This window comes from Arachis ipaensis, chromosome B7 (genome assembly GCF_059453495.1).
Source record: "Arachis ipaensis isolate K30076 ecotype BB chromosome B7, ASM5945349v1, whole genome shotgun sequence".
In the NCBI taxonomy this organism is placed as follows: domain Eukaryota; kingdom Viridiplantae; phylum Streptophyta; class Magnoliopsida; order Fabales; family Fabaceae; genus Arachis; species Arachis ipaensis.
Window position 1 is genome coordinate 107,895,239 of NC_142442.1, and position 14,863 is coordinate 107,910,101.

Consider the following 14,863-nt stretch of genomic DNA (forward strand, 5'->3'; position numbering starts at 1 on the left):
AGACCCCAATCAACATTTGACCACCTTCCTGAGAATATGTGACACAGTGAAGTCTAATGGTGTTCACCCTGACGCCTATAGACTACTCCTATTTCCATTCTCACTTAGGGACAAAGCAGCCAAGTGGCTGGAATCTTTCCCAAGGGAAAGCTTGATAACTTGGGAAGACGTGGTGAACAAATTCTTAGCAAGATTTTACCCTCCTCAACGAATCAATAGGCTGAGAGCTGAGGTCCAAACTTTCAGGCAACAAGATGGTGAGACTCTATATGAAGTATGGGAGAGGTTCAAGGACTTAACAAGGAGGTGTCCACCTGACATATTCAACGAATGGGTGCAGCTGCACATTTTCTATGAAGGACTCTCTTATGAGTCAAAGAAGGCCGTAGACCATTCATCTGGAGGATCTTTGAACAAGAAGAAGACTATTGAGGAAGCCATAGATGTTATTGAAATAGTAGCAGAGAACGACTACTTCTATACTTCCGAAAGAGGGAACACAAAAGGAGTAATGGAGCTAAACAATGTAGATGCTCTGTTGGCCCAAAACAAGCTCATTACCCAGCAGCTGGCTGACCTCACCAAGAAGATGGAGATGAACCAAGTAGCAGCAATCTCCACTTCATCAACAACCCAAGAAGGAGTGAATGAAGAAGCAGAGGGGAGTCAGGAGCAAGCCAACTACATTGGGAATTCACCAACCCCCCACAACAACACTTCTCCACACGCCTATCAAAACCAAAACAGCACATCTGCTCTGAATCACTCATCAATTGATGACAAGCTCTCTAAGATTGAAGCCTTACTTGAAGGAATATGCCAAGAGATTCAAGAAAATAAGGTGTTCAAAGAGGAGGTGCGAGCCAATATTAAGAACCAGGGAGAGACCATCAGAAAGCTGGAATTCCAGGTGGGATATTTAACTGAGAAGATTCCCAAACCTACTGATAGCTTCCCAAGTGATACGGAGAAAACCCCAAAGGAGAAGCAAAGAAAGTAAGATGGAAAGATTGCAAAATGGTCACTGCGAGTGATCAAGAGACTGAAGACAAGCAAGGCAAACTTTGCAAACAACCTGAAGACAACTCAACAAAGGAGGAGGATAGAGATCGCCAAGAACCAGAAATCTCACAACAAAAGCTGCTGAAGCTCTATGCACCCTTCCCTCAACTGCTCAATGGTGCTGTGGGAAAAAGATTATACTCAAGGTTCCTAGACTTGTTTGCATCTCTGCATGTAAACATACCATTCATCAAGGCAATTCAACAAATGCCTGCATTCATCAAGTATATGAAGGAACTTCTTCCCAGGAAAAGCTCACTCAAAGGAGGCCAGACTATAGTGATGAACAAGGAATGTAGTGCCCTTATTCAACCTGAGCTGCCTACAAAAAGAAGAGACCCAGGGAGTTTTCACATCCCTTGTGCCATAGGTGAAACTATGTTCGATAGAGCACTATGTGATTTGGGGGCCAGCATCAACTTACTGCCCTTATCCCTAGCGAAGAGGCTGCAGATCAATGAGATAATACCCACAGATGTAATCATCAGACTGGCTGACAAAACTCAAAAGCAAGCAATAGGAGTGGTGGAAAATGTATTGCTAAAGGTTGGGAAATACTTTCTCCCAACGGACTTTGTCATCCTAGACATGGAAGAGAGTCACATTCATCCAATCATATTGGGAAGACCATTCCTAGCTACGGCCAGAGCACTTATCGATGTAGAGAAAGGGGAGCTAATATTGAGAATCCATGATGAACGACTCAGCTTCAATATTTTCAAACTCTCACAAGAAACGGATCAAGAGGACAAGGAAACAAGCACTGAAGTACAGCCATTTCATTCTGAGATCCCCTTAATAGATAAACAAGGAAAACAGCAATTGCCACAGCTCAAGGAAAAGTTGGAGGAACCTAAACCTCTAGAGGTAGGTGAAGACAGCATCACAACTCATTGGAAAAAAGAGGTCACCAAGGGGAAGGCAACCTCAAAAGAAACAAAGAAGAAGGTACCAAGGAGATGGAGGAACAAGAAAATCCCTACGGAAGACTTCTCTCCAGGGGATAGAGTTGTCTCAGCTTACTTCCCAGATATTCCCCCTAATCTCCCCACTGTACCATTTCAGTTACCCAAGGTCTTCACTATCAACAGAGTTCTTTCCCTGGAACATGTGGAGATCATTGATCCAACCAATGGATATAAGTCCACAGCAAGAGGGGAGGACTTTAAGCACTACCAACCACCCTAATGAGGGAAAAACGTCAAGCTAGTGACGCTAAAGAAGCACTTCATGGGAGGCAACCCATGTTTTATATGTTTTTAAAATAATGAATAAATCAATGTTTATGAATTTCAACCCAAACTTGACAAACACTTGGTGCAATCTTTATGATGCAGTATATAGTGAAGAACAAGTTTGGTGTTCAAAGCAAACCAAGATGCATGCTAGTCTTGGGAGCTTTGAACAAAACTTTTCATCACATTGCTTCAAACTAAGTTTGGTGTCACCCCATGGTGCCACCAAAATGCATAAGGATACACAAGTAGTTAGTTAGTTGAAATTCATAAATAAACAAACTCTTTTTCTTCTATTTATTATTCTAACCGTAGAGTTTGATTTTTATGATATTAATTTCCTTATTTTAAATCTTTATAGGAAAGGAAAAGAAGCATAAAAAGGGATTGATTGGACAATTAAATGGGGGAGATTTCGCCACTTAATGAAGAGCACTACACACATGTCTCAAGAGGGAACGCATGGGGAAACGCTGCCATGCAACATTGGAGAAAGAATACCCTTGAAGACCAAACCAATTACTCTCATTAAGTGATGATCCTTGTCCTTCCTTCATACACAACCCCCACCGTCCATCAAGCAACAATCCTTGCAATCCACACCTTCCATCCACTCATGACCTCCCTATATAAGTGAACCTTAGTGCATGATCATTCCTCACACTCAAATTCCCACTCTCCACACTTCATACTTTCGGCTTGCTCAAACCCCTTCATCACACTCTGTCCTAGCCAACCTATTCCTCATCTCTTCGTATCCTCCAACCTCCACCTCAAAACAGCAATTCAATTCATGGCATCATCAAGCTCAAAGAGGCAAAAGAGGAAGGAACCCATGGAAAGTGTTCCTTTCGATGAGAAGAAATTCAAAACTTCCTTAAACATCAATCGAGCTACTATGGTGCATTGCTTAATACAGGGTGGGAAAATCAATGTGAATGAGCTCATCGCCGAGGGGATTCAAGATTCGGCTGAGAAGGTTGATTCAGGTGCCAGGCTTTGGTACCCCAGCACCATTCTCCGCTTATGCAATAAGGCCAAGGTAGTATTTGAGGACAGCAATCCAGACTGGGTAAACCCAGGGAGGCCAGTTACACTCGAGCGATTGGTTTATACTACACCTGCTCAACAACAAAGAAGACCACAAATAGGAAAACCAAAAGCAAAAGAAAGAGTTCACCAAGAGGAACCTCATCAGGAAGAATATCAACAAGGAGAGTATTCTGATCCAGCCAACTTGAACATGAGTCACCTTCTAAGAGCCATTGAGGATTTGAGGATGAGACATATGGAAGGACAAGAGCAAATACTGAACCTTCAAACCAACTGGCTGAGCCAACAGGAAGCATGGCAAAAACAACAAATAGAGCAACAGCAGGAACACTACTCCAGGCTCACTCAAGCAATCAACCAAGTGAATGAGAGGCAAGAGCTTCAAGAAAAGCACTTGCAAGAACTCAACCAGCGGCAGATAGCCCAAATAAAAACTTTCAATGAGTTCAGTGTACTCAATGAAGGAAGGCAACTACATAGGGAGGAGTTCTATGTGAACACTCAGGCCAAGTTGAACTACATGACTAGTAATATGCATCAGCTACACTATGCCATCCCTACATATGATGAGGTCCAAAAAGATTTTGTAGAACAAGAAGAGAGGAAAGTAAAACAGCAAAAGGAGACACTTAAGAAGAAGATAGAAGATGGTGGTTTCTGGAAGAAGCTGCTTGGAAAAGGCAAAGGAAGTGGGAGCACAAGCACTCAAGAGAGACACAATGAGGACAAGCAAGGATGGGAGCATGGGCATCCACATGAATGAAAGGTGGTGGAGTTCTTTTTAGTCCATCGTTTTCTATGCTTTAAATAAGGAAGATCTTGTATGAAATAGAACCTGCTTCCATGTTATGTTTAAACTTTTTAAATTCTGTCTTTTAAGTTTTCTTTCTGAATAGGTCCATGATTTCTGGTTTAAATGTCACTGCATCTTTTCCTTATTTACTTGTAAGCTTGTCCATTTTAAATCAAATGAAGAAGAGAATGTTTATGTTTTTTAAAAGACCAGAGTAGAGTTCATAATGTGGAAGTGCATTCATGAATCTTTGGGGTAGTCATAAGTTAGCTAAGTTGGTTCAACCACAAGGCTAGGAGGACAACTATCTATCCTGAATACTTGACTTTGGATATACCCATGAGACTAAGTTAATAACAAGATCCTAATAAGAGAAAAGGGAAAGAACAATGGAAGTGAAAAACAAAAGAAAAAGAGTAAGCAATAAGGTTAGGCACCAATGATTTGGACCTTGAGACAAGTGTCTGTGGTGCTCCTGTGTGAGGGATCTACTTGGATGAATAAGCTCTCAGGGGTGCTTTATCACTTGGTAACTTGGGTTAACTAACCCGGGATTATCAGCTGAAAATCCACTATCAAGAGTAACCATCACTACAGAGCATTTAGTAACCCAAAGAGGTGCTGGACACCAAGGTCTCAAGAAAAAAAAAATAAACTATATGCCTGTGGTGTGTATGTATGGGGGAGAGACTTGAGGGAGTAAGTCCTTAGGGGTGCTTCAACACCTAGCACCTTGAACCAACTGGTTCGGGAGTGTTGGCTGAAAGCTTATCTTAAAGAGTTGCCCCCTTACAGAGCACTTAGCCTAAATAACACAAATAACCCTTGAAATAACAATAAAAGGATCAATAGATAAAAGTCTCATGGGATATAAACAAAGTAAGTGTTTAGGGACATGATAAAAGTCTGAAAGCCAGTACTGGAATGAACCTAAGTTGCTATGTATGAAACCACCATAAAATCAGTAACATGACTTCCACAAGAATGACTCATTCTTCTGGATATTCCATTCATCATTCTCTTGATCCAGTACTTGCTTAGGGACAAGCAAGCTTTAAGTTTGGTGTTGTGATGCCAGGGCATCTTAGCCAGTTTCACTGACCTTTTCTTTACTATTTTTAGGGTAGTTTCATGCATTTCTTTAGGAAATAAGCTAGTTTTGGGTAGATATTCACCTACACCTTGATTCAAGCATACATTGTGCATTTTACATTATTTCATGAGGATTTTGCATGAATTTAGTGACAAATTGTATGCTGCATTACCCATGACTTGGACTAGAACTTTGATGCACTCTGTTGCTTGATTTCAAGACCAAAGGAAGCAAGGAAAGGGAGGTAACTTGCAAGGTTAATGAGAAAAGTGATTGCCAATAACACTCTCAAAGCCATCATTGCCCACGTTAAGAGTCACGTTAACTAAGTTAACGTGCACTCTAACGTGGAGAAGGGAAGTTGAGCCAACGTTAGTGACACTTAACATTGTCACTAACGTTGGCAAACACTCATGAGTGGCCACGTTAGAGCCCACGTTAACCTAGTTAACGTGGCCTCTAACGTTTAAGGGGGAAGAGAAGCCAACGTTAGTGACATTCAACATTGTCACTAACGTTGGCCTAAGGATGCAACACACAACGTTAACTTCCATGTTAACTTGGTTAACGTGGGAGCTAACGTAAGAAGTGAGAGTTGTCGACAACGTTAGTGACACTCAACATCGTCACTAACGTTGGAAGCAACCACACAACCCCCAAGGAGCCACGTTAACTTCCACGTTAACTTAGTTAACGTGGAAGCTAACGATGAGGAATGAATGATGAGCCAACATTAGTGACACTCAACATTGTCACTAACGTTGGGATGGCTAAGAATGGCCACGTTAGAAGCCACGTTAACCTAGTTAACGTGGACTCTAACGTGAGATCTAGGGGCACATTAGAACGTTAGTGACAATGTTGAGTGTCACTAATATTCTCGAAGTTTGGAAAGGCCACGTTAGAAGCCACGTTAACCTAGTTAACGTGGGCTTTAACGTGAAGCAAAAATGGGCACACTGGAACGTTAGTGACAATGTTGAGTGTCACTAACATTCTCGAAGGTTGGCAAGGCCACGTTAGAAGCCACGTTAACCTAGTTAACGTGGGCTCTAACGTGAGGCAAAGGGGTACATTGGAACGTTAGTGAAAATGTTAAGTGTCACTAACGTTCTCGAACTTTTACTTTCACTAAATGTTAACACCCCTAACGCCCTGAGCTAAAGTCTCTGCCCACTTAGCACTTTCTCTCTGCAAGTAAAGCCAAGCCCAAATGAAGAAAAGAACTGCTTCAAACTCAAGATCCAAAGGCCCAAGACTTGAAGAGCAAACTAGAAGCTGAGAAGAGTAGTATATATAGGAGTAGCTTTGAATTGTTAAAGGAGTTCTGAAAGTGGAAAAAAGGTAATTACTCTCTGTATTTTATTTTCTCTGCAATTTCTAGTTCTATGATGTATTCTCCATCTTTATTTTCATTTTCTAGAGCTATGAACAACTAAACCCCTTTCATTGGGTTAGGGAGCTCTGTTGTAATTTGATGGATCAATACTAATTTTCATTATTCTTCTTCTATCTTTTCTCTTGATTTTACTTGAAAGCTTTCGATCTTCATCCAATTGAGTAGTTATCTTGGAAGAGAAGCTATTTAAACTTGGATCTCTTTTGAACCTTGAAAGAGGAATGAAGAGATCAAGCTAGAATTGCTTTCTCATGCTGGACCAAATTGGGTTTGGATGGGTATGTGACTATAACCCTCTCAATACTTGATTTGGGAAATGCATGTGGTATAATCAGTGACCATACTTCATCTCTTCTCATGAGCAATTGACCAAGGAATTGGCTATTGATCAAGATTTGAGAGATTGAATTGCAAGAAATTGTAATTCAATCACTTAAGATTGCCAAGGAGATCAATGAGTGCATTGATTGAGGAAGAGATGAAAATGAACTTGATCCGGAGAATTGCAACATCTCCTAAGCCCAATGAACTCCCCATCTCTGATCTTACCCATTCTCTTTAATTACTGCCATTTACTTTTATGAGCAAATCCCCCATTCCCATTTACAATTCTGCAATTTATTTTCAGTCATTTACTTCCAGTCCTTTAATTCTAGCATTTACTTTTTTGTTATTTACATTTCCGCCATTTTATTTTCTGCAACTCTCAACCCAAATTCTGGATTCGCTCAACTAGAACATTCTTCTAATTAAAGTTGCTTGATCAATCAATCCCTGTGGGATTCGACCTCACTCTATTGTGAGTTTTTACTTGACGACAAATTCGGTACACTTGCCGAAGGGAGATTTGTTGAGAGACAAGTTTTCCGCGCATCAAATTAGAATAGAGCTCCTCTCCCTAATGAATTTGGGAGTTAGTTCGTCATTGCTCTAATACAAAATAGAAAGAGAAAAGGTGCAGAAGATGAAGAACAGAAGGAAATTAAAATGAAAATATGAAAATTTGGTGCAGAGTTTCCCGATCTACTAGCCAACCTCTTAATGAAATCAAATTCTCCTCCATTTATACACTTTCCAATTCAGTCTTCAAGTGCTTGGATTGGGCTTTTTGGCCTTTATTGAAGCAAGTCAAAATAGGTCTGTATTGGTACTTCCATGCAGCTTCAGGAGAACGTAGCGTTCTCAAAGAGAACACAGCGTTCATTCATCAACGCGTACGCGCCTCCCACGCGTACGCGTCGTTCTTCATTTTGGCTCTAGCGATGCGTACGCATCACCTATGCGTGCGCGTCGTTTCTCTCTGCAAACCTTGTCACACGTACACGTGATATATGCTTGCGCGTCCCTTGGTAGCATTCACTTTGAGAACGTAGCGTTCTTGCCAAGAACGCTACCCCACGCGTACGCGTCCTTCACCCGTATGCGTGCTTCTTCAAAGATGCTACTCCCACGCGTACGCGTCCCTCACGCGTACGCGTCAATGGCCAAAGTTGAGATCCAGATTTTGAAATTGTCGCAGGCGCTCTTTGAAAGCGAACGTAGCGTTATTTTGTAATGAACGTTAATCACACCCACGCGTACGCGTCATGCACACGTACGCGTGGATCTTCCAAATTTCTTGTTCTACGCATGCGTGTCCTGTTCGCGTACGTGTCGCAACTTAGAAGCTAGAGAACGTAGCATTCTCCAAACGAACGTAGCGTTCCTCTGCCCTGCTTCTCTTCTCTGTTTCTTCCTTGCATCTTTTCATCTGTCATCATTCAAACATGCAATCAAAGCCTTGCTAAAATCATAAAATTTTGCATCACTCATAATAATCACATAATTCTTGCATAAATCTCGTGATAATACACAAAAATAATAATGTTTGATTGAATCAAGACAAGCATGAAATTCCAATCCAATCACTTACTTATTGCCTAAGAAATACATGAAACCTAATGAAAACAAGTAAAAATTGCTTAGAAAATATGCTCAAAATGACTTGTCATCAAGAATCCAAGATCAAAATAGAAATAACACTTTGCAATATAAACCCTAATAAAACCCTAAGAAATTTGAGAGAAAAACTAAGAGAAAACTAAAACCTAAAGCCTCCTAAAACTATCTAATACTACTCCTAATGATATGGTATATTTCCTCAAGTGTTGCCCCCTCCATATGAGCTCTAGGCCATCAGATTTGGGCCTCTAAAGTCTCCAATTTGCAAGCCACGTGACTTTTTAATGAAGTCACGCACTGGTACTTGTGCGTACGCACAAGAGGTTGTGCGCACGCACACTTCTAAATGCTTTTCTCGTTTGTTTCTTTATGTTTCCTCCCTCTTGTATTCTTCTCTTCCATTCTTATCAAGCCATTCCTACCTATTACACCTGAAATCACTTATAAAAAATATCAAGGCATCGAATGGAATACAAATGAAAAAATTGATTAATTTAAGCATTAAAGAGCATGTTTTCACAATTAGGCACAATTTCGGAAGAAAACACAAAAGCATGTTATTTAAGGGAATAAATATGGGTTTACCTGATGAAATTCACTCAATTTCAACCAAAATTTATCATCAAATGTGAACTTATCAAGGACAATCCTTGGCAATGTGACCAGGCAATCCACAAGTAAAGCATCCAGCTATACCCAACTTGCACAAATCATAAGGATGAAAATCTCTACAACAGTCACAAGTTAAATCCAGAGAATTTTTACTTTATTTACCTCTTCCTTTCTCCTGGTGATATTGGTCATAGTTAGTCCTTCTGAAGTTCCCTTGACCTTGAGGATGATGAGGGACATGTCCTCCCCTTTTGAAGTTCTGGGCTCTATGTAGAAAATACTTCCCACGACCTCAGTTGTTGTTACCTCCACGAGTATCCCTCGCCAAAGCCACTTTCTTGGCACAATCTTCTACAGCTCTCGCCTTGTTTACCAGTTCAGAAAATCTCCGAATCTCCAATGGAGACACAACACTCATGATGTTTTCCTTGAGCCATCCTTGATACTTAATACATTTTCAGCTCTCATAGGACTCACGGGAACCCTAACAAACCCTCGAGAACCTACAGACCTCATCGAACATGCTGGTGTACTCAGCCACTAACATGAACCCTTGCTTCAGTTGCATGAGTTCTAACTCCCTAGCCTCCCTCACTGACTCAGGAAAATGCTTCTTATAGAAGGTAGTTCGAAACAGCTCCCACGGAATGTCCACATTTTGTAGTTGCAGCAATCGGCACTTTTCTTGCCACCAGTGCTGAGCTTCTTCCATTTGTTGATAAGACACAAACTCTATGAACTGATTATCCAGAACATGCTGAGTTTGCAAGGCATGCTCCATAGCTTGGAATTAGTTGTCTACTTCAGTGTTGTTCCTTTGAAACTCGGTGGGTTCACTTTCAGGAAAGAAGCTAACATCATTGGAACACCACCTAAGTTATTCTCAGCCCCTTCTCCGTTTCCGTTTCCATTTCCAGCTGGTTGCCCTATCCTCTCCATAGCTTGAGTCATCGCAGCAACACTCACTTGCATTGAATTAGCTAGGTTAGTCATTGCCGCCATAAACTCGGGTCAGTTGGTGGGTTATCCTTCCCACTCTTCGAGCACGTGATCGATCTCATCTACGAGTTGCCATTTGGGGTCCTATCTATACCAAACAATCGATATCAAGATGATCACTCTCAATGCCTCAAGCTCAATGCTTCAATTATCCCAAAAAGGCACTCACAGATAAGCATGTTATGCATATTAAGCAGATATCCTAATTAGTACGAAAGAAAAATAACCCAGAGTATGCAATGAAGCACAATCGGTCCATTCCTCAGGCTCACGAGGACAAACCGCTCTGATACCACTAAACATAACACACTATCACCCTAAGCTTTACTTCTCACCATAAAGCAAAGGACAGCAAAGCGTCACGACAGTTTTAAAACTCCATACAATAGTATATAATCAAGGAATATTTAAACTAGAAGCCCGATGAAGGAAAAGAAGACTAAAGATGTATAAAATAGAGATGCAAAGTGCAAAACGTTCACACACGATAACTCAAGCACGTTGGCACGAAAGGAACACATAATAATATATAAAATCTTATAAACAGCTCTAGGATATACAAGGTAATTAACATAAGATCAACAAGTTATATATATATATATATATACACAATATTCAACAGAAAAAATAGCCGTAGCCCACGGAACTTAAGCCGACTAGTTTAACAAAAGATACAACAGAGTTTTTGATAAAAATAGATACATCCTGGCTCTCAAAGTTTAAGTCTCTAAGGCATCAAAGTACAATAATAAAAAAGTGAGAGGTACTATAACAAAATAAACAAAATATAACACTCGAATCATCCTCCGCTCTATCACCATCCGCAAACTCACGGAGGTGGGTTGCGACTGGCATCTGAAAAATAACAACATATGGTATGAGAACCGGGGTTTTTCAGTATGATAATAGTGCCCAATAGATAAGATGTACGATTTCAGAAAGCCAAAGGCAATCCTAGAATTTCAAACCGATATAAAGTAATTCCACTTATAATAAAATCCTAAACTATAAAAGGTTATCTAATTTAAGGATTTTCTAATCTACAGAACATCATTGTCCACAACCTTTACCAACCTATCCTCCCTGCGATCCCCTCGCCACCGCCTACCGAGCCTCCTCAATCCTGGCAGAAAACACAAATAGGTGCAAGCAAGTAAAGCACAAATAATTCAATTAGCAATTAAACATATTATACAAGTTGGCACAATGCTAGTAAACAAAGCAAACAAACACATAAGAATGCACATGATGAATGCATGTCCTATTGGCCGTGATATCACTTGTCTGTTCAACTGCCAACCCGACATATCCCCTTGGGATGTCGCCCTTTTGTCACAAATATATAATTGCGCCTTGGGATATAGTGCCCTAACACACTCTTGTGACCAGAAAGGATATGAAAGGAAACACTGCCTTAGACCTCACATCTCAACGTAAGCGAGATTAACCACCATCCTTATGCTGGCGCCGCAACCTCGACAAGTGGGATTAACCACCGTCCTTGCCAGGCGCATAGCGACTTACCAATCATAGTATATCAGAATATATATCCAGTTCAGTGATCACCTCTCATTCTCATCAGTTTCAACAACCTTAATCTTTCATTCTTGTCAACTTAGTATCAACGCAACACTCTGCCAATTCACTCTAGTTATTCCATCCATAGAACTTTCCAAGCCTAAGTCACCGTCTCTAATCTCATAACAAAAAACTATTCAACTAAGTCCACTCATCATACTCTCCCTTGTCCCAAAGCCTAAGTTCTAGCTAGGGGATCCTAAACAGAAGTGAAGAGATTTAGAAAGTTAGAGGAACACTTTAAAACTCAAAAATCACATTTTCAGCAACACAGGGGTCATGCGTACTCATGTCTGTTTCCGCGTAGCATGAGTGTCAAATTGGTAATGTCGCGTATACGTGCATCATCCGCATACGCGAGCACTCGAAATAGAAAAGGGTTCCGCGTAGCATGCCATTGGCTACGTACGCATGAGTGTAAAGTGGACATTTTCGCACACACATGCCAGTGTTGCATATGCATACCTTCAAAATTTCAGAAAAAGTTGTTTTGCTGCAGAATTTAGTTTTTTACACTAAACTTCAAACGCGCATAACTTCTGCGTTAAAAATACTTTTTTATCTGTTCTTTGAACAACATAAACCACACAGACCAAATTTTCAATCAAAATAAATTCCATAAAAATTGGGGGTCTATAAACTAAGTTATGGCCTGTTGAACTTCGTCAAAAACATATTTTTACCAAAAACTTGCAAAATTCTCTAGTTTTCAAAACACTCAAACCAAAACTAAACCAACCATACCCAAATTAATACCTAAGCAATCCTCAATCATTACTCAAGCATTCTAACACCTAAGTCTTTCATTCCTCACCTTAGCAATTCATTCAACAATTCCAATTCCAACTTAATATCACATTAAAATCCTCAATTTCCATTAATCCTCATCAACACCAATATTTATCATTCAATACTCATCAATACTCATCATCAATCTTTATCATCATCGAAAGCATACATTACCATTCATTCTATATCATCACCACAACCTCCATCATACAAATTCATTCCACATTCAATCCTCATTAATATTCACACATCATACATATTTGCAATTCTCAATAACAATTCAATCATTGATGCAAATTCAACCTATCTTAAGGCAATTAGCCTAAGTCTCACACAACATTATATATTAACTAAAGAAAACTGAAATCATACCTTGGCCAATTTTTTCCAAGCTTGAAACACCAAAATTCAGCCTCCAAACTTGATCTAAATACTCCAAATAGCCAAATCAACACCAATAAACACCAATTCTCAATCTAATATTATATAATTCATCACAATCAATACTAAGGTTCATAAAATAGACAAACTACAAGGGTATAAAGCTTTCTTACCTTACCCACTGTGGATTAGGGTAAAATCTAACAATTACCCAATGTTAAAATACCACCTAAATAACCAAAATCACAAAATCTATTCAATCACCATAGCAAAAAATACGAAAATATAGGAAACAGAGAACTGAAAAAAAGTTGAAAGTCTTTTACTATTTTGTTCAGATGAAATCAAAGAGTTTGACGAGAGCTTCGCGTGACCATAAACGGCACGCCAATCGGAGCTCCGAAATGCAAGTTATAACCGATTTAGTGTTGAAGTTAGTGAAACCCTCTTTCAAATCTCAGTTGCACTCTTCCTTCTCAAAGTGATAAAATAAGGTTGAGTTGCCTCTTTAGTGAATTTATATATATTGGGTTTGGGCTCAACTTGAATCTGGTCCAACCAATTTGAATTTTTGGTTCGTTTAGCCTAATCTTGAACCAAAACCTTTAGAATAAATGTCCGACTTTCTATTTTAAATATTTTTCTAAGTATTTCGGTAGTTTTATTTTCTCATACGCTGTACCGGATAGACTTAAGCCGGTATTGCTGACTAAATTTCTGGTATCCGTTTTTACGTAATTTTTCTCAAAAAATTACATTTTTCCTCTCGAAAAATTCAACTGAATCCAAATCTTACTTTTAAATTTTCAAATTAACATTTCTAATTTTTTTTATCTTATTTTAGATAATTAAATTATTATTTTATTTTAATCAAACGTCTAATTAATTTTTCGGTTTTTACAGATAATATAATATAATACATCATAATAATACTATTTATTTATAAAAATTTGAATTTTAAAAATAATTTCTCTCTACCATGGCACCTAAATCTTGTTTGCTTTATGTTTTATGATTTTTAGTTTGTCATGCCATGTGAATAAATAAAAAAAATCAGTGTATAATGTTTTTTTTGTCATTATGTATAATGTTATTATGCTAAATTTATTCTCCTTCGTAACACATTATGAAATTCTACTAACTTAAATTCTCTTTTAGAAAATAGTATATAACTTTTAAAATAAAATTTAAATAAAGATATTTTAAAATAAATATTATTAAAAAATAATATTTTTTAGCCACTACATTCAGTCAAATATGACAATTAAATAAATAAAATATTATTTATATATTAAAATTAATCATTAAAATTAATTATTATGTATATATAAATATATAATTTAATTTATTTTTAATATATATTTTTTATTTTAATATATATTTTATAATAATAATTAATTTTAGTATCTAATTTTAGTGTATACTTAAAGCCAGTTTAATTTGAGATATGATAAAATCTATTTTTTTAGACTTTTAAATTATAAAAAGTCGTATTAATGTTATTTGGTGTAATTTTTAAAAGATGCTTTTAAATTTCTAAAAAATTATTTAAGAATTTTTTTAAAAAATAAAAAATATGATTTCTCTTATTCTTAAAAGTTCGTTTATCATTTCTATTTATTAAAAAAATATTTTTATAACTAAAAATTTAAATACAAAATAATTTATTTATAAATTTTTTTAATATAAATACTTATATTTTAAAATTTTTTTAAAAAATCTTAAATAAGTTATTTTTTGAAATTAGACCTTAACATGATTGTTAAATGAAATAAGTTTAATTAAATTAAATTAGACCTTAACATATTTTTTTAAAAGATTTTTTTCAAAAATAAAAATAATTTTATTTTTAATTATTTTATGTAAAAAATTATTTTATCTATTAATTATATTTAGATAAAATAAAATAAAAAAATAATTTATTTATT

At 37.7% G+C, this 14,863-nt stretch overlaps 1 non-coding gene across 1 annotated transcript; it reads right to left on the reverse strand.

Annotated features, from left to right (window-relative positions):
* Nucleotides 1-217: 217 nt before the first annotated feature.
* LOC148553662 (small nucleolar RNA R71) lies at nt 218-321 on the reverse strand. Its single transcript, XR_015892872.1, has one exon. It is a non-coding gene; the product is annotated as a small nucleolar RNA R71 (small nucleolar RNA).
* Nucleotides 322-14,863: the final 14,542 nt, after the last annotated feature.